The sequence below is a fragment of the Meleagris gallopavo genome, chromosome 24 (assembly GCF_905368555.1).
Source record: "Meleagris gallopavo chromosome 24, MGAL_WU_HG_1.1, whole genome shotgun sequence".
Taxonomy (NCBI): domain Eukaryota; kingdom Metazoa; phylum Chordata; class Aves; order Galliformes; family Phasianidae; genus Meleagris; species Meleagris gallopavo.
In genome coordinates, this window is record NC_139427.1 from 4216463 (window position 1) to 4243890 (window position 27428).

At 40.8% G+C, this 27428-nt stretch overlaps 1 long non-coding RNA gene across 4 annotated transcripts in view; it reads right to left on the reverse strand.

The window, feature by feature from the left end:
- The window catches only part of LOC104914248 (uncharacterized), a 156711-nt gene that overhangs the window by 41394 nt on the left and 87889 nt on the right, over positions 1-27428 (reverse strand). For all 4 annotated transcript variants that reach the window (XR_014887986.1, XR_014887985.1, XR_014887989.1 and 1 more), the window contains one exon: positions 9660-9756. This is a non-coding gene — a long non-coding RNA (uncharacterized LOC104914248). The remainder of the gene's footprint in view (positions 1-9659; positions 9757-27428) is intronic.

Sequence of the window (27428 nt, forward strand, 5' to 3'; positions counted from 1 at the left end):
AGACGGGGGAAACATATGGGATTCTATTGCCTTCTCAAAAAGTTTGCACGCCAATTGCAAAATGAGACTAAAGCAAAGTTTTTTCCATCAGCATACACAACTGCAAAATTCATTCTAATACAAAACAGAAACGAAACCCCTTTTCAGTGAAGGGTTTCTTCTCTTAATCACTTGGCTAATTGTTTCTAGAATAACATCTGCAAAGATCTGAAGCATGTCCCAGCATGATAGGCAAACCTCTGATCCATGGCGCTGCCTCTCCCAGTGGCTTTTGCTGCTGTCTGCCCTTATGGGGCACTGCATGCCATTCCCAAGAGTCCTCTAAAATATCACCCTTAAAGTTGTCTTTAAAGGGTAGTTGTGCAAGTACCACAGCGATGCCTCTTTGCACGGGACAGCTGCATTAGAGCCATGGAGGAGTATTCCTCTGGATTGCAATGATTCATCCTACAAATATCCCATGTAAGCACTCACGAAGGAAAGGAAGCAGAAATATAATCCAGCTGAAGTATTTGAGCCCAAATGCATGAAAAGCCTTTTGGACAATGCAAGTTAAACTTACAGTTGTCACTGCCCAAATCCATCCCTGGTGCAAACATTACTGACTTCAGCACAAGAAGCACTGCACCAGCTGTCTCATGAACTGGAAAGAGGTGCTGCAGCGATGCTTTTCCTACTGTAGTTCTCCTGGGTCATACATCTCAGGACAAATCTTTACTGGCACCTCACCTATGCTCCCTTTGCTTCAGCTGCAGACTGGTGCAGATGGTCTCTGCGGGTTCCGTGCTGAGAACTCAGATGCCACCCAAAAGCTGTGGCACACTGACAGCACTTTGAGCAAGCCACCACTTCTGACTACCAACCAGTTGCCAGGAGCGTTGCATGCCTTCAACCCCATGAGGCCTCCCTCCTCTCCAAGTCCTCCTCTCTGTATTTGGTTTTATATATGGACTATAATGAATTATTGGAGACACACGCTGAAGGCATGGTTGAGCAGTCATGCAAGTGAAATAGAATACAGGGAGAGAGAACCTACAAGAGGTACATGCAGAGGTCAGAGGTACTCAGGCAAAAATAGAAAGCCCATCCCAAGGGGCAGCTTCCCTGAAAATGGTATTGTTTTGTTATTAACATGCCTACCGAAGACATTAAAATAGGAATACAAAAGTAAATAAGAATCCTGTGGGGATGAGAAATTGTAAGAGAGGAGATGTGCTGTTCTGTTGGGAACATATCAGCTCATTTCATCACATTGGGCAGACCCTCACAAGCAGCATTTTGTGCTGCGTGAGATCAGAAAAGCATCTTTGCTCTGCAGTCCTGAGACAGGTGGCTCCATGCCAGGGGAGACAGGTATGTGAAAGCAGCTGGATTTGTGGAACAACTTTAATGTAGGCAATTTTGCACAGAATTAGGTATCTCATTAGTAGAGAAACCGGCATGCATGTGCAAATAAGGGGACAGACCATGACTTTGAAGTAAACCCTGATTAAGAAGGAGGATGAATTCAAACTTGCACAAGGTTTGCCAGAGAAGTTGCTAAGAATTCCTGTTCTCATGATGCCTTCTTCTCACCAAGAACCATTTAGGAAACCACAGTCCCAAGTTCTGCTCTGTTCCATAGCAAGGATGGTTTCAGACCAACTCCTCAACATTTAGAATTTTCTCTTCCTTCCCATTGGAACAGGTCCCATTGGCATGTTCTCAAGAAAAGCCTACGACTGCTAGAGGACCAACAAGGGACACTCAGCAGAAGCATCATTTGGGGGAATATTAAGAACAGGCAGATCTAATCTTGGCTTTGAAGATGGATTCCCTGCGCAACGTAGGGCAAGTTGCTTCCCTTCTCTTCCTCAGTTCCCCACCGGCAGAATGATGACAATACTCACTGTTTCTCAGAGCTTACTCCCAAGTAATACTGTCGGTATAAATCCACTGCACTTGGAAAATTAAGTGTATTTTAAGACAGGATAGAAACAAATGGGAAGGTGTTACATCAGATGATAAAATATCCTATGAAACGTTCAACAAATGAAATATTTCCTCTGCTAAATCAGAATAAAAACACAAAAATCTCAATTGTCCTCTTACTTTATAGTTGTATAAAGAAGGAAGAATTTCATCCAGGTTACTTATTCACTGGGTTCTATTTAAAAAAAAATAAAATAAAATAAGAAAGAAATAGGCACTTCAGAGGCCAATTCATCCTGCTGTAATACAGGTAAGATAAATGGCTTTTATACCTTCACATAAAAGAAGCCATAAGAACACCCTAGGAGTAGGCCCTTAAACTTGCCAAGCCAGCTCCTATTAACAGAGATGAATTTCATTCTACCTGAAAATCCAGTCAAGCTTTAATTTTGGATGAACCCTTGACTGTCAATTAAATTTCTCTTTTAATTAAAAAAATCATGTGTGAAAACCAAGCCCTTCGTTTCACTCCGTGCTATCAGCGTTCACACAGAACACTTCCTGACCAGCTCTAGCAATGGAGAGAAAATTATAAATTTGTTTTGGTCATGGTTTTATTTTTTTTTTCCCATAACTTAATTAAACATAATAATAATAATAATAAAAAAAAAGGCTCAATCTGTTGGAGGCAGCAATCTACTCCCAAAACCACAGAGTGCCTCAAGCTTCTGCAAAACCAGAATAAAACTCACCATTTTCTGCTGTCTATTCCATTCAAAAACCTACAGGGTTTCACTAGCACAGTATTTTACCCTAAGGAATGACTTGAGGCATTTAAAACAGCTCCTGGGAAGAACCAAACAATATTGTGAGGTTTGTATTATCTGTTGTCTGCCCACATAAAGGTGTAATCGGTATCCAGACCAAGCAGCAAATGCAGTGGATTTTAAGCATTACATTTTAGTAAACTTTCATGATTACTTAAATACAAGTCAAAATTAGTTAGGTGCTTGTGACTCCAAAAGGTAAAAATAAGTATCTCTAACATCACTTCAAAAGAATAATTGGTGAAATTGTGAAATTGCTAAAAGCAAAGGAATTGCTAAAGCAAATATTCTACAAAGCAAATAGTAGGGGTTTTTAACTATCACAGTCACCCAAATGACAACTGGATCACATGCACCTGCCATGGTGGGCTTTTTTTTTGTTTTTTTTTTTTTTTTAAATCACAGGGCTTTGGAAACTCAGCTTTTACTTCCATTAATAACATTCCATCTGATGCTCACAGATTTGGGTTCAGCTCTTACTGTATTTCCATTTTATTCTTGGGGGCAAAGGAAAGTGTTAGTCTCTAAAATAAAACTCCCCTGAGATCTGCCCTCTAGCTTATAGCAACTTATCCTCTCCATGTTTCAAACTTGTTTCTAACATGAGCCAAGGAAATGACTCCAAATGGCAAAGGTTAGCAAGTACGGCTACTTCGTGAGTGGATAATAGGAAGGAAAGCCCATTACACTTGTTATTTTTCCATTAGGTGCTTCTGAACAAACAGCTCTCGTAAGTGGAGTCTTGGCTTGATTCTCCTTCGTAATTAGAATTGTTCTGCAGTTCACAGTCCTGTAAAACCTATTCACTTACTAGAACACATTTTACTACTCAGAGACCCAGTCTAGAAAGACTGAAATAATGGGCTCGATAATTCAGACCAGAATTTTTATGACTGGGGAGGGCATGACCCAGTCAGGGCATCACAAAAGCCTGTGTCACGAACAGTGAAAGTTGCAAATGGATAAAAATAAGTTGTTCACTTGATGGTGGTTATTATTAAAGCCGTCTGAGATTCTTGGATATGAAGGATACTTTTACAGTTGCTACTTTGGAGGCAAGTCACAGTTTTCTACAGTGAGAAAAAGGGAAACAAAACTTGGGTCAAAGCCTGAAATGATTCAGGACAATTCCATCCACAAAACTGCAGCAAGGCAGTTCTGAAAACTTTGCTCCTCATGTTTAATAAAATCATGCACTTCCAACAAAGCCATCACAAAACCAGGATGGCCACTGATGTGTTTTTACACCCATCACCCAACAGTGACAATGAGCTTATTAAATATTGAAATCCCCAAGCATTGCCTGGATCCCAGAATTATATATTGCAAACCACGTACTTTAAGTTGCAGGTATTAGTTGCCACAAAGTATTTTCCCAGTCATCTCCTTCTTCTCCCCTTCCATTCAGTGAAAAGGGCTAAAACAAAACACAGGAACAAAATCTATACAGCTTAGCACCTCCTAGTTAGGCAATGCAAATGAGCTTTTTGCCCATGATAGGCAAAGAGGTCCTAAAAAAAAAAAAGAAACCAACATGAAAGTAAAGCATAAAAGTAATCAGAGAATATACAGAAGTGACCCTTGTAAAAGATGACATTTTAATGGAAAGTGCCATGGTGACATGAAAATGCTACAAGTGACTATAGGCAGAAATAAAGACTTACAAAATTAGCCTGCCCTTTAGCAGTTGCTGCTTTAGGACTTTTTTGCTTGGAAAAGTTAGCACTCAGCCAACTAAAGCATAGATTTGCAGCACACACCACTCCATGGTAATTCCCTCCATCAATGATCTGGAGCAACTCCCTGCTAGACAGCTTTCTCTAAGAAGAAAGTAAAATCAGTAAGTAAAACGAACCTGTGCATTACACAAATCAAAGCTCTCACTGTACAACACAGCAGAGTTAAAATTAAATATCAATGCTACATAAAAACTGTAACGAAGGTCTTTAAAGTAAACCATGCCATACAGAGATGCTTTTGATGTGCAAGAAAAGCAACTACCCAGGAAGTTAGTGCCAAATGCATACCCCACGTGTCTTCATGCTAACAACTCCTGCAAGTTTTGCATTTTTGTTCTAACACAGTAAGAGTCATTGGCATCTTTGAAAGACACCAAAAGACCCGAAGACACAGCAGCACAAATTGTGGTCCCCTTAAGCTGCCGGTCCATGTCTTGGAGAAGAAATGGAGGAATAAACTGATGGAGGCTGAGTGCACAGCGTGAGGTTAGCAGATGAAATACGAAGGTTAAGACCCATAATTGCTGAGTGTCATGCCAGTCGTGGCCATAGTCAATCTGTGGGGCTGAGATCAGGTGCTGGCATCAAGTGATTTAGTGCAGCTGAGCTAAGTGTCTTGCCCCCTGAGGTCCAAACATAAATACAGCCATGCTTTTTCCAGCCGAAATCCCAAAAGCAGTCCGATAAATTGTGCCTCATTTTCGAAAGTTCTTTTCTGGGGGAGAAATAAACAAATAAAATAAAAAGCTAAGGTTCTCTCATTTCCATGTTTTACATCTATGAAAAGCCACTGGAGGCTCATGCCCCAACTCTACGCAAAGCAAACCTCCTAATAAACACCTTGTAGACAAGCAAGCCACCCAGAACACTGTTCTCAGCTCATAGAAGAGAATTACTCCCTTCTCTGCCAGTTTCTGAGAACGATGCTCTCAAAGAAAACAGAAGAATGAGTATTTAAGTACGCTTAGAGAAACGCAGCAACATCCAAGGTGCTGGTTTCATTATAAGTCATTCTATGCTTGAAGGATGCACCCTCGCTGTGTAATGCTCTTACAGCAGAGGACAGGTGGACAGCAAAATAATCCCACAGTACTCTGGATCTGCACTGTACTCCGTCAGAGGTGAACACACAAAATATAATTACAAGTTCTGCATCATCTCATCAGGTACTTCTGATCTGCCTTTTGCAAAGCATTAAAGAGGAGCATTTGCCCAATGCTGAGCATGTGGATTAACAAGGACTGGAAATTATCCTTGCAGCGACGTGCCACTGTCTGAGAGCTTTAGCAGAATTGGAACTGAAGAAGGCACGTAACAGGAAGGAATACTGTTTTTGCAAAGCAGACTGCAGACAAAACGCTGAGGTGAACATCACCCTGACAGGTTGCTGCAAAGTGGAAAATGCAGTCTGGGAGACAGCTGAAACAAATAAGTTTTTATTTCACGGAAAAGCAGGCACCTCCTTCAAAGCACAGCGCACTACAGGACCACAAAAAGACACTTTGTCAGTGTCGATGATGGAGAGATGAACCCCAGAAGAAGCAGCTTGCAGTAGCATCATGCTGGCATTTTCCTGAAGTGCTCCATTCAGCCACATTCGCCCATTTTGCACATAAAACTGTTTTCTCAGGTGGGAAGTTAAATTCTCAGCACATTAAAATGGTGCCACACCATTTTTTGGCCCCCATTGTACTTGCCCTTCCCTTTCTTTTTGCTGTCCCATGGGGGCTCAAGAGTGATTCAAAAAAAGCCACAACCTTCATGTTATTATCAGATGAAGCACCTACTGCAAAGCAGATAGCTTTCCTTGCAGGTATTGCACTTTTCTCCCCTGGGTAAGCACGATACCACCCACTCAGCTCCAAACCAAGTTCTCACTTTATACCTTCCCACCAGATCCAAAAAATAAGTTGACAAAAGTAAACAGCAGTGAATTTAGACTTTTTAGTTTCTGCCAAGTAAAACAAAAAACCTTAAAGCAAAAACAATTCACATAATGCAAACAATGAGAAGTATACAATTAAAGGAGCTATTTATGCTTCTGGAGCTGGAAATGTGCTGCAGGTAACAGAAAGTTTTCTTCCTATTACAAAAGACAGTCACAAATTACCTTGAAGGAGAAGGAAGGATAAAAATGATCTTTGAAGGATGAGTGTGTGGGAAGTACCTTTGAGCTTTTCTGTTTTGTCAGCTTAGTCTCATCGTTAGAGGAAAGAAAATAAAGTCCACTGGGGAAAAAAAAAAAAAAAAAAGGAAAAAAAAGAGTACAAGGGCCCACCTGTCTGCTGGTACAGAGTGAGGCTGCTCCACTGCCTCTGGGGCTTTAACCTTTCACACCCCCGGGGAGGCAGTTCACACTGTGGATGATCTACACAGAGTTTCTCTCTCCCTAAATCCTCCACTTCAACACAATGCATAATGCAGAAGGTTATTTTGTATTACTACTTTGCAGTCCCAGGCTTTCCTAAGGACAACAGTTAATAAGGAGGCACCCCAGCAGGTAACACGAAAATCTGTCTTGTGTATTCCTTCTTGGTTTGTTTACTTAAAGTGGAGGCAAAAATACACTAAGCAAACTGATGCATTTTTAGAGCTCCATGTTCCCAAACATTTGCATTAGAATCAACTGCTAATAAATCCAGCATATCCAAAGTGATTTTCTGTACCTAAATTGCAGGCTTGTGGAAAGCACAACATGCAGCGCACTTAAACGCCTTTCAAATCTCACTTTTTAATATAATTACCCACCTTTTTGCACTGAATGAAACTAAGACAGGGCTAGATACAGAATGTGCTGCTGCCTACCTGAGCAAAGCTGGCAGCATGCAGCTTTTCTCTATCCCAGGTGAGAGCAAGTGGGCTGGCAACATCCACAAACACAGGTGTTGCAGGTGGAAATAGCAAATGCGTGTACGATTGCATCTGTGCTAACTGCTCAGATCACCACCTACATGCCCTGTATTCACAGCTTTTCAGCAGGAAAAACCAATCTGAATTCACACTACTGGACAGCACAAACAGGTCCAAGTGCTGCTGTGTGCCTGTGGGCTTTGCATGCCCAGCTGAGCCCCCCCAGCACAGCCTGCCCTGCTTTGCAGTCATCTCCTCATTGCCCCCAGGTAAAATCAGCAGGCTCATTGTGCATCTCAGCACTGTCAGGCTGCTGTGTCAAAAGGCAGTAAGCTATGGAATAGCATCATGTAAGTTCAAAGCAGGAATACAAAGCCCAGGCCAGTGAATATTTCATGCTAACGCCTGTTCTCTTGGCCCGTGATTCTGCATACAGTGTTGTCTAAGCTGTTTTCTCCAAAAGGATTTAAAAAAAAAAAAAAAAAAAAAAAAAAAAGCCTTGTTCAGGAGAGAAGCGATAATTTACAGCTTCCATTTACTATTCTACACCAAGAGAGAGTATGGCATGAACCAAGCTGACTTCTCCATCCCTACCTGTGTGAGCCCTGCAGGCAGTCAGCCAATACCCGCAGCTTGTAAGCCAAAACCAATGCTGTAGTATCTCATCAGGAGCCATACAGGGAGATCTTAACACCTTTCTCAATCCAGGAAAGGGACAAATAGTCAATAGCGCAGTCGAAACTCCTGCATTTTGTCTGAATTATTCCTCTCCCATTTTCCTTTGTGGTGTTTTATCCCCCACTCAAAGATATATCCCCTTAGAGCACCCTACACAACCCTCTCCCTGTGGGTGCACATACCTTTCAACTGCTCTCAGATATCTTTTATAGCCCATCCTTAACAGCTGTTTAGTCAAGCCATACATACTTTATCACTTTAATCTCCCCTTATGAATCAAGCTCTCAATCCTCTTCATCATTTTTGCTGTCCTTCCATAGCACTCTATTCCTTCTTAGCTGCTGTTCTCCACACCAAGTTGATAAAAGAAGATATCAAATATTTGGACACCTCTTATATTTCGCAAATTGTACCAGTAGCTTTGTTGTACTTTTCTGACCTATACATCATGATGTTTATTTCGCCTGTTCATTGCATTCTTCTGCTCAAAATCTCACTAACCCTCCAGTAGGGAAAGAATAAGCAGGTAATCAAAATATGGAATACTAAAAAGGTCAACATAGTACAACACCTGAGCTACTACATGTATTAGATATTAAAATTTTTATATCTCGTACATCTGAGAAGAGAGCAAGAGAGAAAGAAAAAGAGCAAAGAACGGAACAACAATCCATTCAAGCATCAAAGACTGTAATGAACGAAGAAAAAGACGAGTTCTGAACTACCTATCCTAAAAAAAGTAATTCTTTTTTTTTTTTCAATAGGAAAACGGATTTCCCCTTATCTGCGTTATGCTAAATATTTAGAATAAGGCTGCTTTTCAAGAAGATCCAAAATAAAACCTGTCCTGGAAAGAACAAGTTGGTAGGCCACTACAAATAATGTAAATAGACACTTCATATATCAAATCCTTAAGATCATGTTAGTGTTGTTTATATTATAGTAAAACACCTATCAAAATAATATAAAAAATGATATGAGGAAGAAACCATGTTTCTTACAGAAGCCTTCAATTGAAATAGATATAAAAATGTTAGGAAAGTATTGAAGCATAAGCGTTGAAAGAAAAAGTCTCAAAACATTTCAGATTTTTCTGTTTACATTTTTGTTATGACATATTTTTGCTCCAGAAAATAGAAAATATATATTTTTAGCTGATGAAACACACACCCGAAGCCCGTGTTTAAGATGTATATAGAATAGAACTCAGCCATGGCTTTTCAGACTACGAGAAGTTGTAAGTAAAAGGAAATTAATGATTCCCCTCGATAGAACAGATTCTGTTTTATCTGCCCTGCTGCTAAGTGGGTATAACTGCATATGTGTTACATATATTTTCCTTTTAACAGCCATATCCCTTGTTTACAAGGTCGAAAATGATATAAACCCTAAAAATTTTAGAAACATTTATGCGGGTTGGCAATGGAAGTGACAGCTATCAGGCTGTGAGAGAACTGGTGAATGAGGATGAATTTAGTCCTTTGGCTATGCATCTGTTACAGACCAAAAGCCTTGAATTGGAAGAGGGAAAGGCAGTGGCAGCAAACCAGGACTTCATTCATCAATTAAATTCATTTTTCATAGTAGCATAATGAATATCCGAGGGAGTGTTTAATGCCAAGCAGAAGAAATAAATAACGAAGAGCAAACTTACAATTAAAAATACAGATATGGAGAAGCCTTCTACAAGTTGGAGAGATTGCTGGTTTTTTGCCCAACTATTCATCCTTCACAGAAGCATGCATCTACTCCTGCAAGAAAAGAGAGGTCACTGTATTACAATATGGATGAAGAACATGCTTGTCTGAATTTTGGCTCTCAGTGTACACATACCATTAGATCCCTCAAAAGCAGCAGCTCATGACTCACTAATGGTAAACAGGATGTCATTAGATTTCTCCAAACTAGGAAACTTCCTGTCCTCATATGAAAATTAATATTAAAGCTCAGCGCATACAAAACCACCACAGGAAATGATCCATTCAGCACTTTTTGCTGCATGTGAGAAGCTGAAGGCTTACTAGAACTAAAGTCATGACTTGAAGTCATTCTCCTTTTTTTTTTTTTTACAATTATGTTTGGTCTGAAATCAACAGTGTGTGAGCAGTTTGCTCAGAATATCAAGGAATCATAGAATGGCCTAGGTTGGAGGGGACATGTACAGTTTGCATGTAGCAAGAAAATCTAGCTTCATTTATATCATGCCACATTTAACCAAGGACAGGCTGCCATTCTTCCCAAACCGTGGACCAAACTCCTTCCAGACAAATGGTGACAGAAAAGCTTTCTCCCTTAGGATATATGCAAAAGGTGCATCACTTCGGAGCCTACCAAGAAACCTCAAGGTCTGAGCAACTGAAAAGTTGCCCTTTGTAAGGTGAAGAGATCTTATTTACTGCATTAAAACCCATAAAAAGCAATGTATGCTCAATAATGTTGTCATTACTGAGACAACTAACAGGCAAAATAAGCACTCAGGATACTCAGAAATGCTGAGATAGCATGAGATGATCATTAGCTAAGTGAATATGGAATTAGAGGGATCTCCAGATGTTTTATTCCTCTCCTGTGTCTTCCTTAGATTGGAAGAACACACCCAAAATCCTTTTTCCCAAGTCAACGCTGTATTACAGCATCCTAAACAAATGCACGGAATTATTGAAGTAGATTTTGCATTAACACCTTAAAAATAAAAGATGACAGCAATGAGTAGCTATGAACGTTTGAATATACACGTATCTGCATCAAATCAACAACATGTCGTACAGATGTCAACAAGAGTTGCAGGGTGAAGGAAAGAGGAAGAATATATACGAAAAGAACATAAGCAGGAGCAGCAACACTGACTTTTGTGGGGTTGCTCCCACCAGCACCAATATCAGGCAGCACCATTGAAGCACTGCACCCATGTGCTCTTATGCCTCAGAAGGCAGCCAGCAGCCTGCTGGGCAAAACCAGTGCTGAGATCAATGTTTCTTGATACCCTCCTGAAGAGACCCAGTGCAGAAAGGTCAGGCAGGCACTGGGCTGTGTTGGCTTTCCTTCCATTCTTCATCTCAGTTGCAGAGCAGTCCTAGATCCTTCCTGACTCCTCTCTTTGGAGATCTGCCAAAAGTCGAGTGCTCTCACGAATACCAAAACACACTGACCGGTTCTCTCAACAATTTCTGTGAGTGTTGCTTTCTAGCAATCATTAGAGTGGAGCACGCACCCAACAAAGACCTGGATATGCAAAATAAAGCAAATAAGGCAAATGAACACTCTGCTTGCCATTGGAAGACTGGACGGTAATCCCAGCATCACTTTGCCTGGAAATACTGCATTCCTTCTCCAAGAAAGAGATTCATCATGGGGACGGGGAGGTCTGAGAATGGGAAGGAGAAAGGGAAATCAGAGCTTGGAGGGCATACATCACCCAGTAGAGAACTGAGGTCACTGTGCTGCAACTGGGGGAAAACAATAAAAATTTAAAATAAAAACAAAAATGGAAAAAACAAACAGCTGTGTCACAAAGGCTGCTTCCTCTTAATTTTTCCTCATTAGAATGTTAAAAAAAAAGACAAAAGGACAATTGTACCATGATTTGTGCCTGATGCTCCATTTTATTTACAACACTTTCCTTTCTTAGCTAATAACTCATTAATTTTTTTTTTTTTTTTCCTGGAAAACAGTTAACTAAGAGTGGAAACAGACACAGTAAATTCCTAGATAAGTAACTTGAAAAGATACAATCAATAAAATCCTGGGTGGCAATAATGTTTCCATATTAAATTTATGGCATCTGTTTAAACAATACTCTCCCTCCTCCATTATTCTAAACGTTGCTTCAGGAGGTCTTTTTTATAGACTATATTTTTTCTTTTATGGAGGGACTGTAAACAGGCAGTTAAACTAATATTTTGGTACGTTTGGCATGCTGGGTTTCATTTTATAGAGCCTTTCAATAAAAACTCATTGCAGCTTCAAATGCTCTCTTACAGCGTGAAAACTGGAATGGCAGAAATTTCCTTCCTGCTCTACCCAAGGCACAGTGCTGCATAAAGATGGGTCACAGAGCTTCCTATGGGATATATTAGAAGCATACTGTGAAAAATGAGAAAGTTCTAAAACAAAATCTATCTTCGGCTTTATGTCCAAGGTTCAAGCCAAAAATGAAGCCCACAGCAAAGCCTTGCTCATCGAGGAAACAGGGTTAGATGTAAATGTTTGCTGTTATTTATGTTTTAATTAAGAAATCCTATTCATCTTCATGTACACCAGATAACCTGCCTTCTGCTCCAGCTACTAAGAAAAGCAATGCTCAGAAGGAGCCAGCCTCAAAACTCAGAACCAAAACTCAGCAGTGCTCTAGCAAGTGGTTGAACAAAGAATGTATTCTCTTCCCACTCCAGAAGTTTCTTTAGGACTACATAAATAAACAATTTTGTCCTCTGGGTCTGTTTCCACCTCATTTCCCAGTGAATGATAAATTCTGAGCTAGACAGAAGATGTGAACACAGACATGAACAATTCTCCATGTCAACTGAACTAAACATCAATTTCTTTGTTTAGGATGTTCTCTGGGGGGATTTTTAGGGTTACTTTTTTGTGATGGGGCCGACTCTTCCCTCTATGTTCATATAGCAATGTGCATACGGAAGCCTTTAAGTCCCATTGCAAGTAACACTAATAATGCAGTAGGGACACCAAAGTAAGACAAGCAACTACTTCTCACTTTTTGGAAACAAACAGCACCATAAATAGGTTGATTCCTTCGAAAGCGAGTGGATACGCACTTTCTAACCCAGAGAAGCAATACTGCTATCTTTAGAAAATGCTGGTATCCAGAGCTTTGTTTCACCCTTGCTTGACATTGATGCAAGCTCTCCGAGCTACAGGACTCTCAGGAACTTCTGCTAATGTCACAGATTTTTTGGGCAAGTGATTTGCAACCTGTGCTTAAGCTCGCTCCTAAAAATGAAGAGCCAGGTTATTTACGTTCCAAGTAACCAGACTTGTATCAACTGGAAAAAAAAGAAAGAAAAAAAAAAAAAAAAAGGAAACAGAGGATATTAACTCTCTCTGTTTCTTATTTTTACTGTCTTTATTGATTGGGAGAAGAGGTTCTAGGATGGGAACTCTTCTGTATGAGCTTTTTCGATGTCTCTGAGTGCGGGTGTCACAGTGCGTGCCCTATCACACATGATGTGTTTCATTGAATTTAAAGGAAATTTAAAAACAAAACAAACAAACAAAAAACAAAACCTGAAAGCATTTCATAACAATGAAGAAATAATGCCAAAATTTTATAGAGAAAGATTTCTCCATAGATGTTTTCAACAGCACGCTTCTTGTTGTCTTTAATCAACTTTGGATTAAAATATTCATCAGCAATATTTCTTGAAGCCTGAGATGAACTGGAGCCCCTGTTTGAGTTATCCTATGGAAGAAGATTCATCCCTAAGTAGACACATAGCTATACCTGGCTGCATTGCAGCTCTGGTTTGGGAGGACAGAGATGTGCTTAATCCACTCCCACGAGGAAAGGGAGAAAAAGCCTTTACTCCATTCCCTTCTCCTTTGTATATTAGCTGCCATCCCCTACCAGATCCACAATGAAAACCTTCCTTAGGTGAAGCAGCTCCCCAGCATGTGTCAATAATTTCAATGATCATTTCGAATTCCTCTCTCAATCATTTTCTAGTAGAGCAAAAATTATTTACACTTATTGTGGCTTGGGCACATCCAGCTGCTGCTTCACCTACTCCTTCCACAGAATATTAAATCTCATAAAGCAATTGGAAATAATGGAAAAAAATAAAATAAAAATTGGAATCATGAAGCAAGTATAAGCAAGAGCAAAAGGAGGAGCTCTCCTTTTAGCAGCCTCAGTGTATAAATTGGAAAAGAAAAAGAAAAAAGCAGCTAAATCAGCAGGAAGGAGAGCACTGCCCCAGGTCTGCATCAGGCACAGCAGCCCTTCACCACATGAACTTTGCTCAGGTGTTCCCTATTTCTTCCCAAATACAACGATTTAGCACCTTTTTTTTTGCCAGCTAGCAAGATGAGTGGGTTTGAGGGGTTTCTGTGCCTCTGGTGTTGGGTGCTGACCTGGTTCCTGAGCACTGTGCTCTGTGCTGCTGCTGTAAGCTCTATTTATAATCCTCCTTTCTGCACATCCACTCACAAAAATATTATCAGCCTGTCTGGGATGTGCCCTTTTCCTTATGCAAGTATTCTGGCTAAAAACCTCAGCACCACTGCTGTCATTCGTTGCTTCCCAGCTCCCTTTTCTTACAGCCCACGATCTGAGATCTGTGAAAGCTGAGAGGATTTTCAGAGTCTGATTTCAAGCTTTCTGGAAATTCCTAAAAGCACAACATTGGGTTTTTTCTATTTTTGTTTTAAAACAACATTGTCTTGTTTTAGCAACAACATAAATCCAACAAATTAGATTTCCTTACCTTGGAAAAGGGCGATCTCCAAGAGATAGGAATTCTGAATAATACTTCATCTAACGTTCTCTCCCAAGGTTTAATATGAATCACCACCTGCAACTGTCTCTGAGCTTAGACAGCAAGTGGGAATCAGCAGCATTGTGCTGGATCACAGTCCAGACTGCTTGGTGTTATTCTCCTATACTAACTAGTTCAGCTAATTAAAACCTTGTTTCCAGCTGATGATAGCTTTGGGAGAAAAAAAAAAAAAAAAAAAAAAAAGCATCAAACTTTTCTTCCAAAATCACTGAGTCTTTGAATACTGTAAACAGAACAAAAAAAAAAAAAAAAAAAAAAAAGGCAGATATTTGGCAGTCTCTCTTTTTTGAATGTAAAGCATGAAAGAAAGCATGTGCGTGCTTAAATCAGAACATTTTTCATGGGCTTTCTTTGCTCCTTTGACATGCTTCTTCACACAATAAGTTTGACAGAGACAGTCAAGAACAGATGAAGTGAGAAGCGAGAAAAAATGAATGTGCTATACATAATCTTGTAATTTGTTGCTGTTGTTGCATATCCGAAACAAAAATCAATTTTCTTATTGACAGTCCTCTCCATCCAAAATGCATATATCCTGCTTTATTGCCAGTGGTTTCTCTATTGTGGGCTCTTGCATTGATTTTTCTTGTTTTGGAAAGGATAAAAACCACGCTGAAGCATTCATTTTGGGAAGAGAGCATGAAATACTGCAGAAAGCAAACAAGAAGAGGCCACGTTCTGGGGACAAGGTTGAATTCCTGCAATATTTCCAAGTTGAAAAATCTACGTGACTATTTAGCAGCACCTGAAGATCAATCAGGACCATTTACACAGCGGCTGGACGGCTCTAATGAATTTGATAATAAGGGTTCTGGGAATTTGCATAGCCACATTTACATTGTAATGGTTACACTGACATTGTGTTGGGTGTGAAGGACCTGGAGAAATGATTGATGACGCACGTAGCGAACCAGTGAGCTGCCCCATGTTTCTGTCAAGTCGCTTTGTGCTAGATAACAGTAACTTTTGACTAATGCTTCTACTACAGAATTGCTGTGTATTCATCCCAGTGACTAAAAACACTCGGTTGATTTTTCATACTATTCCAGATAAGAAGTTTCGAGCTTAAAGCTTATTAGTGTTCTGAAATTAAGATGGAAGTTTAATTCCTCGGTGCAGTTCAGACCCTCCAGTTAATCCTGGATATGCTACCAAAGGATTTTGGTTGGCTTGCTTCAGCCCCACTGCTGTAAGAGTTCCCTTCCTCATTCCTTTTCATTCGATTCCCACTCATGCTGCCGGGCCTAGAGGCATCTATATTCAATTTGCTGTCTTCGTTCTTAAACGCATCTATGAGGTTATGGCCCCTATTAGACTCATAGAATCACAGAATCACCAAGGTTGGAAAAGACCTCCAAGATATTATCCAGTCCAACCATCCACCTACCACCAATATTTCCCACTAAAACTATGTCCCTCAGTACAACATACAAACGTTTCTTGAACACCTCCAGGGTCAGTGACTCCACCACCTCACTGGGCTGTAAGAAGAACTGAACATGTTAAATACTGAGCTTTAAGAGTTTAAATAATACACAAAATGAAACCCTAATGAATTAAGAAAGGACAATGAGATGCCCATTAGAGAATTCACGGCCTAAAGCATTTGTTTCTACGCCCAAGCAGTTTTTACTGCATCTTTCCTGAACCAGCAAGCAGTACTGATAATTATGCAGCATTGTAGCCACACATACCTCCTCTCCTCCACTCAGGGTAAACTATTAATGAGTTGTAGATTATTTTCATGTGACAAGTCTAATGCTATCTGACCTAGCTACTTCTGAACGCAGCAAACTGAATAAATCTCATTTCTGTCACATCAGCAAAGCCTGACAGGACATGAGTAGTTTTGAATATTCCAGATGTGAGCAGCAGGTACAGCATTATACATATCTCCATGGACAGTCATCAAGTCCTGAGCAGTTATTACTTCCCCTTATGTCAAAAGGAGAAGAAACTGGATTAAGAGAGGACTGAATCCTAGATAAGTAATTCTGAGCATACCATCATGCTGGTTAAAAAAAAAAAAAAGAATAAATAAATAAAAGTAGGTATGGATTTGTATTTAAAATGTACTGAATATTGAAAAACAAATATTGGTCTATCATCACATTAAGGGCTGTCACAACCACAGCTTGTATGTAACACTAATATATAACACTGCCTATCTACCGAGTGCTAGCTAAATGCATAACACTGCATGACACAATGAGTAATGGAAAAAGTATGATAGGAAACTCAACTGACCTGACACCCAAAAAACAATTTCTATATTCATTTCCAGGGCAATTCTGTTCCTCACTTGAATTTGGCAGCTCAGTTTTTATCGCAGGAACATACAAATAATAAACATGGGCTGCTAGATCTTTCCCTGAAACCACCCTGCCTCCAGCAGAAAAAAAAGAAAAAAAAAAGAAAAAAAGAAAAAAAGAAAAAAAGTAAAACCAAAATACATTTGGCAATGAGATGACACTTGATCCTGTCAAGCTGATGTGACACCAGTAGCCCCCCCTCATTTGGTCTGCAAGAAATGCACAGCAGCAATCCACAGCGGTGCGCAACAATGATGTAGCCACACGTGATTAGCAAAGATCAATATTACTTTTACAAAGAAGGCACCCGCAGGTCCCTTCCAGCCAGGCGGAATTAAGGAGTGTGCATTTTCACAGAAGAGTGGGAACAGAATGCTGTGATCTGAACACAGCCGACCTCACACTGTTTAACCAAACGTGACTGCCACCTCCACGCGCTCGCAGCACAGCCAGCCCTGCAGCCCAGCTCTGTGTCGTGTACTGCTGCTGTTCCCACTGTTGGTTCAGTGTCTGCTAAACACTTAGAAGCACACAGCTGGCCTTTTGTTTTCAAAGTCAGCCTTGCAGCATATTCATCAACAGATGCTCAATATGCAGTTGTAGAAATAAGGGTTCTGGTGCAGGGTGAAACTCCTTCGTATCCTAGGTAAAGGGGTGAGAACATAAAAGCCTCTGCATCAGTTCATCTCAGAGTAAACTGAAACAGCTCCACACCAGGATGGTTTCCACACTGAGGGCCAATCTGAGTGCCAGTGAAGTTGGAGGAGGCTCACTACTGACATAAATGAATACAGAATGTTTTCAGGTTGCCAGACTTGCAATACAGAAAAACAGCCTGAACCAGAGAACCACCTTGGCACGGATTTAAAGATTCATATTAGAGATTAGAAAATCACAGAATGCTTTGGGTTGGAAGGGACCTCAAAGTCCATCCAGTTCCATCCCCTGCCATAGGCTGGTTGCCTCACAGCAGCTCAGACTGCCCAGGGCCCCATTCAACCTGGCCTTGGGCACCTCCAGGGACGGGGCACCCACAGCTCTCAGGGCCTTACCACCCATCTCTATACAGCTCCCAGGTGGAATTCAAAGCATCACACCCATGGCTGGTACCCAGACAAGTCTCTCAAACATATTCACAAAATTCTTTTGGTATGAATTCAGATCAATCCAGCATATGAGCTTGGAAATAGGAGATATGAACAAGAACCTAAGAAAAATAAACCTAGTCATTGTATTTGAAATTTTTTAACTCTCTACATTTATCTATATTCAGAGCGAAAGTTTGCTTGTAAGACCTGGACAGCTCAAAGGGTCTTTTATCTGCAGATTATAGGTTTAAAGCCAATTTGCGTTAATAGCCACTTAAAGTTCATTTCCATTCAAAAGCTGTTAGGTATCATATGCATGTACAAGCTTTGACACAAAATTAGTTGCAGAGGTGAAAATTATCTTGGAAATATCTACAAGAAAGGGACTGACACTACATTGTTCCTAACTAGATAATTCAAGCTATGAACCAGCTTCTTAGTCATCTACATAGAGTGCTGTGAAACAAGACTATTTCAGTGAAAAAGAGATGGAAATAGATGTAAAATCCTAAGGACCATTTCAGTAAACATTTAAGCATTATTCTATAAAGTTATATATATATCAATTGTTTAACCATTACTGTATATCTAAATATTATTACATACATATAATTCAACATTATCTAGCATTTTCTTAGAATCACAGAATCATGAAGGTTGCCCACTGACCAAGCCTCTCAGTGCCACATCTCCATACGAGATCTCTTCTGAGCCTCTTCTCCAGACTAAACCATCCCAGTTCCCTCAGATATTCCCCATAAGACTTGTGCTTCAGACTCTTCACAGTTCCACTGGCCTTCTTTGAACACGCTCCAGGTTTTCAATATCCCTCTTGCAGTGAGGGGCCCAGCACTGACACAGCACTCAAGATGAAGCCTCACCAGTGCCAGTAAAGAGGGAGGATCACCTCCTGCTCCTGCTGGCTGCACTATTGCTGATGCAAACCAGGATGCCATCGACCTTCTTGGCCAGCTGGGCACACTGCTGGCCCATGTTTAGCTGAGTGTCAGCCAGCACTCCCAGATCCTTTTCCTCTGCACAGCCTTCCAGCCACTCTACCCCAAGCCTGCAGCAATGCATGGCATTGTAGTGACCAAAGTGCAGGACCTGGCACTTAACCTTCTTGAACCTCAGTACAATCTGCCCATCAATTAGCCTGCCCAGGTCTCTTTGTAGGACCTTCCAAGTCCAAGCAAATTGACACTTCCTCCCAACTCAGTGCCATCTGCAAACTCACTGAGGGTGCACTCAATCCCCTTAGAAGCAATTCTTACTGTGCTTGTCTCATTTGAACAACCAAAAGTTCATAAAACGCACAAGGAATGATCTTATCCCTCTGCAGAACGTTCTGGGATACTAAACGTGTAACCTTTCAACATAAAACCATATAATAGTTTCCACAACAGAATCAAGTTTTGGATTATCCCAAAGCTCAAAGCAGTTCTTCCGACACTGCACTTGGATGCAAACAGGTGAATGAACTCAATGCAAGGAAATGACAGCAGGGCAATGTTTTTTTGTGGCTGCTCAGTACAGACAGATCAGACAGCTCTCTACCCTTCTGCATCTCTAAATGATCAATACAGATTGTGCCAACTGTTCTGTGTAAATAATTGGCCTAAGCTAAGGAAGAACGATTAATTCCATGACACCAGAAATGTCGGCAAATGCTAACTGTTATTATAAGTTTCTCTTTGAGTAAACTTTATTAGCAGCTTCTTCCCCTGCATGCAAATTTCAACAATTCTCACACCATAATTAAATTAGCATTGTTTATGCTTTAGAATATTTAAAGTCTGAAATTATAGGCAATAACTATAAAATACAGTGATAATTAATGACAACAACTCATTCCTACGTAAACTGGGCTGAGGCTCTGCAGTTACAACACTTTTTATTCACAACAGCTACTTTATGGTACTTGAAATTACTCAGTAATTCTCCTAAGCTAATTTTTATTAGCATGGAAAACTTTCAATGGTAAAGGGGGGAGGGGGAAGGAATTATTTATGTTCACATTCAGATTGATTAAGTTTTAGGTCACTTCTGACTGCTTATGCTGTGGCACTAAAAAATATCACTGTAGTGGATTTGACTACAAGCAGATGCCTTGTCCAGATAATAAGGACCTTGACTGAGGTGTTAGATTACATGTACTGATCCTGACTCAGCAGCTGCCAAGGCATGATGCTGGAGATGTCTTCTAGAGCTTGTGCAACCCCTTTGGTAGATTCAACCACTTGCAGTCCAGCACATCTCTTCACTGAAGCAAACTTCTTGTGCAACTTTGGTCAACAACAGCAGCAAAAGTCTGCTAGAAGTACGAGCCTGAATTCCCCATGTTGTAAAAGCTGGTACAGCATCTAAATCTTGAGAAGTTTTTTGTGTTTTAGCATGGAACAAAGCTTTAAATCATGGAGACTACAGTAAAATTGCTTTTGCTTTTTAAAAAATGGGGTTCTATACACCACAAAGTAGAGGGCAAGAGATCAGCATGGCAGTAGCTGAGGGATGACTGGAGACATCCAAGATAATAAAACCTATTAACTCTCCAAACTCCAGATTCCCAAAAATCACAGGATTGAAAAGAAAGCATTTTGGGGGTTTTGAGCAACTTGGTCTAGTGGGAGGTGTCCCTGCAGCAGCCAGGTTGGAACTATATGATCTTAAAGATCCCTTCTAACCCAAACCATTCTATGATTCTATGATTCTAAGATTCTGAATCTTGACAGAGATCAGTTAAGTTTTATTTTAAGCTTCTGTAAACACAGGAAAGGAAAGGAGTAGCAAATTAAAAACCATGACGTTCCTCCCAACCCCAGGTTTATGAAGTCAATACAGAATAGCAGACTGTCTCAGATGCAGACACTTCCTTTAGAAATAAAAGAATCTTTCACGTAAAATGAGTGTCAGTGACCTGGAGAGGTGGAACTGGTTTACACAAGACAACTTTCACTTGGAGAATTCTCTTCCAAATATTTTCCTGTTTCAGGTTCATGATGCTGCAGGTGCTGGATACCCACATACAGGGTGGGATTCTGATGCAACTCCATGGAATCCCAAAGGAGCAAGTTTGGAAGAATTACAGTAAGCTGGTCCATTAAACAATGCAAATACACACAGAAACAACCAAATACCAAAGCCTAGCTCTGCTGCCACCCAGGCCTTGTGTCACCTTGTGCCACCCAGACCTGCATTCAGCAAGCATGAAATGCTCCCCATCAACACTTTCCTTTGCAGCTAAGCCAGCTGCAGGAGAGCTGACTAACCACCTGCCTTCATGAAAGGAAGAGCAAATGTGAACAAAAGTTCTTGAAATCACAAGAATCAATCCTGATACACGTCAGCGTGATTTGTATGACATGAAGTGAGAGGTCCACCCCGCCCTGCAAAGGCCTAGTGACAGACAGGCGCTGAAGAATTTATAGTCCAAACAGACAAGATCGATACAGTGTGAGACTCTCTTTAAAAGTGAAGAGAATTAATTGCTAGTATTATAGTCCAGAGGGAGAGTTAAAAAGCTGAAGTCACTGGACCTGCACTCCTCAATATCTATTCAGTTAGCCAGGAATCCATGCTACTTTTCCTATACAAGAAGGATTTAAATCCAATTAGACTCCCCATTTGGTTGGCAACGTCTATCTGTGTATTTACATCACACTCCTTACGGTGGTATCTCATCATCTGTTCCAGGAAATCTTTCTGAGCACAGCTAGGTCACTCTGTGTCCATCCAGCCAATTATTTTAGGAGTGGTTAGAGATTTCCACTTTTGCAAAAGTAGTTTCTTGGCAACTAATAGAGCTCTGAGGAGACATCCCTCTTGATTAGAGCATAGATCTTTACTCTGACACCCCTGAACTTTTTATGGTTGGTTGGAAGTTCTGCAGGCACAGAAGAGAGAACAAATTTCAGACTTTATTGGCCGAGGAATGAACGTTTAGCTGCTGCTGCCACCTTGCTTCTCGTTTGGACTTGAGAAATGCATTGGTCAGCTGGATCCTGCTTTTTCCTTTGCCTTCTCTAAAGTGAAAGAATCATGCAAGGAGTGCAAAACATCACTTCAAGCTCCAGTAGGAGTCCTTTGTACCAGCATGGGTTAACAGACACCTTGGCGCCCTTTGACATCACAAGGAACAATTTGTCTTCACCTTGCAAGAAGCATCCAGAACACTGCAAAGCAGCTGTTGCTCTTGGACCTGAGCTTGTAGCTCTCCTAGAAGCACAGTGCTCCTCTGGGGTGGAACAGTGGCTCAGATGGTATCGATTTCAGCTCTCTCCGTCCATCCATAACCTCCCACTCACCAAATCCTGCTTGGATTTGTGACATTAATGGAACACGCAAGGTTTATTCCAGTCCAAGTATTAGGACTAACAAACCTGTTATTTAGATTTGTTTCAACTAATCCAGCTCATTTAAACTGGAATGAGTACAAAGAAAGAGCAGCTATACGACAGGTACTTGACCAAACATACTGGATAAGAAAATGATGAGAGAGCTTGTCGGTGCATTATCAGGCCTTAATCTCTTCTGCCAATGCATCTGCAGCTAGAAACTGCAGTGTGAATGAAGCTATGATGCATCCTCACTCATTTCTGCTTTCTTCCTTTTCTAGCATCAGTCTATTAGTACACAATCCTGTGTTATATGTATCAGCTTAATGACATTACTTCATACAGAGGTAGCTTGTGATTTCAGTCACCTCTCTCCTACTCACACATAAATCCACAAGGGCAGTATCCTTTCTCCAAACCACGCTGCAAATGCTGGTTTGCTCAAAATACAGGACTGGATGCAGAACTCCTGGCTCATACTGCAATCCCAACGCTTATAAAACATAGACGATTTCCAGATTATTTCCTGAGTGCAGCTGTTGAAGGTGTTGAGTTGGCAGAGTGGGGAAATAGATGTGTTGTTTATTTGCAAAGCAGGTACAGTGTGAGCATCATTGGTCCCAGCTTCCTCATACTGCCCCTGCCAATGTGTTGTACCTCATCCATGGCTGGGCTAAATTCCAGCCAGCGAGCTGAGAATGAATGGGGCTGCATCCTATTATCAGTCCTTGGAGCAATACAATCCCCTCAGTTTATGAGCTGTAAAATATGTACTTCTACCTAGTGGCTTCCTAGGGCTAGCATCTTCAGCACTGAAATCAGCAGAGCTTTGCCAAGGTACACTGCAGAGTGCGTAGGATAACACAGAGGAGCTGCAGGGCTGGTAAAGGGACACACAAAGTAGACAACTCCTTGGTAAGCAGGGCTGAATGGCAAACAGATTTCCTGGCATTTTTTCTGTTCATCAGATGGGAACAATAACATTTAATTTTTAATTTTTACTTTTTTAACTGCCCAACTGAAAATTTGATGCGAGGCAATTTCATGCATTGCTATTTACACCTCACCTCATCCTAAATGCCCATGATTTTCAAACCTCTTAATAAATAGATACACACATACAATTACACTCGAGCCTATAGTTTTTCCCTAAAATTGGTTGAATTTCACTTTCTAGAAACTTAGATGCTTTAAATGCTTGAAAATTTTATACAATTCCTCCGCATGCGTTACCAACTGACTACATAAAAATCAACCTCCAGATCAGAAGAAACCAAATATTTGCTTTCAGTTTCATTAGGAAAGATAATGAATTTCTCCTCCCTTCTCAGAGAGGATGAGGTGAAACTACATGACTGAACAACCTCACTTTACTGCCTCCTTATCCCACAGTAAACAAAATGAAATATGGCACAGCACAACTCTCCCAGCATCTCAGCCTGGAGGAACATTTACTAATTTATTGGCAGTTGATGGGGCCAGAAAAAAGAAGGTGGAAAACAGAAACATAAGGAAAGCCTGTCCATGCCAAGAGTTTTTCACAACTGGTTTGAGGTTCAGGCATGAGCTGGTGCAAACCAGCATCTGGACTATAGACTTCACGAGGCAAAACCCAACTTCCTCTGGTTGAGTGCTTGAAAAACTCTGAGTTGTCCAGAGTTTTTGTCCAGTCCTTTACATGCGGCACTCTGAAGTGCTTTCAGATTTGCCTCACAGCACCCAAATACCAACTCTCAGCAGAATTTGCTGGTCTCAAAATAAAGCTTGATGCATTTATGAAAGGATCATACAGCATGGTTAACAGGAAGAGAAGAGCATGAAAGGTTCATTCAAATATAATGTTTCCAAGGGTGATTTTTGCAATGATGTTTTGCAAAAGCAAAGAACTGCATGCAGTCCTTAGCAATGCAATCATTCTTGGGAATATCACTTGGAAATTATGGCTTCATAATAGTGATAGCTGGAGGTTCCAGGCAAAATCTAAGCTCCAGTTCAGTAGATGTTGAACGAGCACAGATGAACAGATGATATTAACCTAATTTGTATATTGATACTTCGTTAACAGACTGCAAAAAAACAAAGATGAATTTACTTTCCAAGGTCACATAAAAAAAGCAGCTGGTGGCAGCAGGGATATATCCAAGCCTCCTAGTTGTCAGTCCAATAGCAATCCACTTCTGCACCTGCGTCCCTAGTCTGGGTGTCCAGCATTCAGCCAAACACCTGATGCATGCACAACACTCTGGATTCAAGGAGACAAGCATGGAATTCATTTCTCCAATCCAGTTTTAAGTGCCAAAGGAAAGTCAAAACACTCTAATGCCTAAGCTACTTCTCCTTTCTATACTAAATATCAACAGGGCTTAATAAACCTAAGATTCTCCAACTTCCCACTTCCTATGCACAAAGCACATTATTAATCTTTCTCCTCAAGGAAGTTGCACCCACAAGTAAAGCTTAACTCCCCCTTTAAAATGAAGGTGTCTTTATTTCTTTTTCTCTCTCTTAAAAAAGCTAGCAAATTAACAACGAAAAACTCAAGCAAACAAAAATGATAGAAATTGCAATACAGTAAAGGATTACCTGAAGCTGAGCTGCATACACTGTGCCTCCTACAAAAGATTTACCAAGTTGGCTATTAATTCCAAGAAATCACAAGGAAAGTTGGAAGTATATTTCTTTGAATGGGAAACCTATACTCAGGCACAGCAAGCAGAAAATTGGCTGACACAGCAGCAGCAGTTGAATGTAATGGGTTACCCGTATGGGCTCCTTAATCTCAAAACCAAAGCTAAATTTGCTTCGTCCAGTTTCTGCTACATTCTCTTTTCATTCCAGGAAACATCCAGCCCACTCCATTTCATTTCCTGACCTTTCACCACATCCCCCCATCTTTTTCAGGAGACTCGCTTTTATTTGTTAAGATAGGATTTGCCAGTCCTTCCCCAGCATACATTACTGTGAAATATGCTTGATATTTAAAACGTACAGTGAATTCTGGAATTAAACTTAACAGCAGACTGCCTCTATATGAAAGAGAAAATAATGGTTACTTATCTCTTAGATTACTAAATTCAGAGATTACACGGTTATAACCAGTAGATCCTTTATCTTTCCTTCCTAGCTACGATCAGTGTCATTAGCACAAAAATCTCAGTGTGCCGAGAAAAATATCCCCCGTCCATGTACTGTTTGCATTCAAGTTGGGCCATCTCTCACTTTAAGCTGCAGATATCTCTTTCTGCTCTGCTGTCTCAATACAGCTTGCAGCTCTTCTGCACAGCGGAGCGCTGGGGCGGGTTGGGGAATTAATTTCGAGCAGTTGGTTCACCAAATCCCATGGGAACTGTGCACTGCAATAACCTCAGCAGCTGGTGCTCCAAGTGAAAGGTACACTGCTTTGACCCTGCCTTTAGAAAAAGAACAAAATAAAAAGCAAAGCAATATGACATAAGAAGAAACAAGAACAGAAAACACTTTGCCGTGTGCCTCGCTGCTTTTGGGGAAGAGCAGCCACACGACAGGGCTGTCAGTCATCCTAATTAATACACCATTGAGATGCACTCAAATACTGTGATGAGCAGTACAACAAAAGCTGTACAGAAATACTCAACTCTCTTACTCTGATACAGATTAAAGGAAAATACCACTCAGCCTGGATGATTGATTACATTTTCATTTGGTAATGAAAATTCTTCTAATAATTATGTTTTGCCAAGAAGAGCACAAGTTCCCCTTTTGAAAGGCTGGTTTCTGAATACAGAGAAGGTAGAAGAGCGGAGGCTAACATCTGTTTAATTTATAACACACTGCCTGTAATAGCCTTACAACCATTCATAATTTAAGAAAGTTTCCTTCATAAACGCCAACAATTTTTGTTTGGCAAGCTATTTATTTGCTAACAGGACATCACAGCCTGCTTTACTGACCTCGTTGGGTACCTCCATTCACTGCCAGATGCTAACAAGAATCCCACTGTGGCACTGCAAAAAATATCAAAGTTTCTGTACAATTGATTCTAGTTGTATTTTACAAGAGATTGATTCAACCGACGCCAGTTACACTGCTTAAGCCACTTATTCACATTCCCCAAATAAAGTCTAGGATTATTTAAAGCTTTAATGTTGCTATTAGACTACCATGGCTCCTGTATATATAGAGCAAAAGAATGCAGAGTGTTTTCTTGAAGAAAAAACTGCAGTCTTTATAGGAACAGAGGGCTGTGCACGTGAAGGCAGAACAGAGTCAAGCACTGCTCCAGCACTGCGCTGTGGTTCTGCTGTTGCTGGGAACTGCAGTGAAGCATATGTCACTAATTTGGGGATCCTCTTTTGTGCAGGGTTCTGGTAGCAGAAGAGGGGCATGGGGAAGCAATAAAATAAATAAAGAATTTCAATCCACAGCTCTTCATGGAATCAAGGCAAAAGGCTGCACTGCGCTCCATCTCAGCATGGGGTGAAAAGACTGATTCACAAAGTGTGTTCAACTTTTCACCTGTTCCTTTGCCACCTGAGACGTCAGCAGCCACATAAACTTTTCTGAGGCATGTGATTCCTCGTCAAACAAGACAGCTTCTTATGCAGTAACCTTCAAAGCATTAGGGAGCATTGCTGAGAAGCAGCAGTGATGCACCGGCGCTGGGAGGACAGTCCATGGAGATTTAATGCTGTGCAGCCACTGAAAACATGGGAAGGCAATTATAGCTACTGCAAATTGCACTGAGAACATCAATAGATCAAGGCAGTGATCCAGCAAAGCACTTAAGCACATGCTTAACTTTAAGAGCTCACTCCTCCCAGGCTTGAGCCTGCTCCATTGCAGAGGAACAGCAGAAATGCCATCAAAGGAGAGTGGCGTGCACTACTCCTACAAGCAGCAAGGTGGGCCAGCAGGTAGATGGTCAGTGCAGACTGGCAGAGCAGTCTCAGAACTGTTTTTCAGACTCCAAATGCCTCACCCTGAAGAATCAATAGGAAACCACCGACCAGGGCAGCAGATCAAACGAACTCAAATGAGTACAGCAACTACAGGAAGAAACATTTTTAACTGGCATCGGGAACTTGCTGGAGTTGCTAAGTAACTCTTAAATAATCATGAGATTTGTGATATTAAAAATAATGCTCTGGTTTTGTATCCACATACTTTTTGCTGAAGGTACCAAAGTGCTCCAAGTA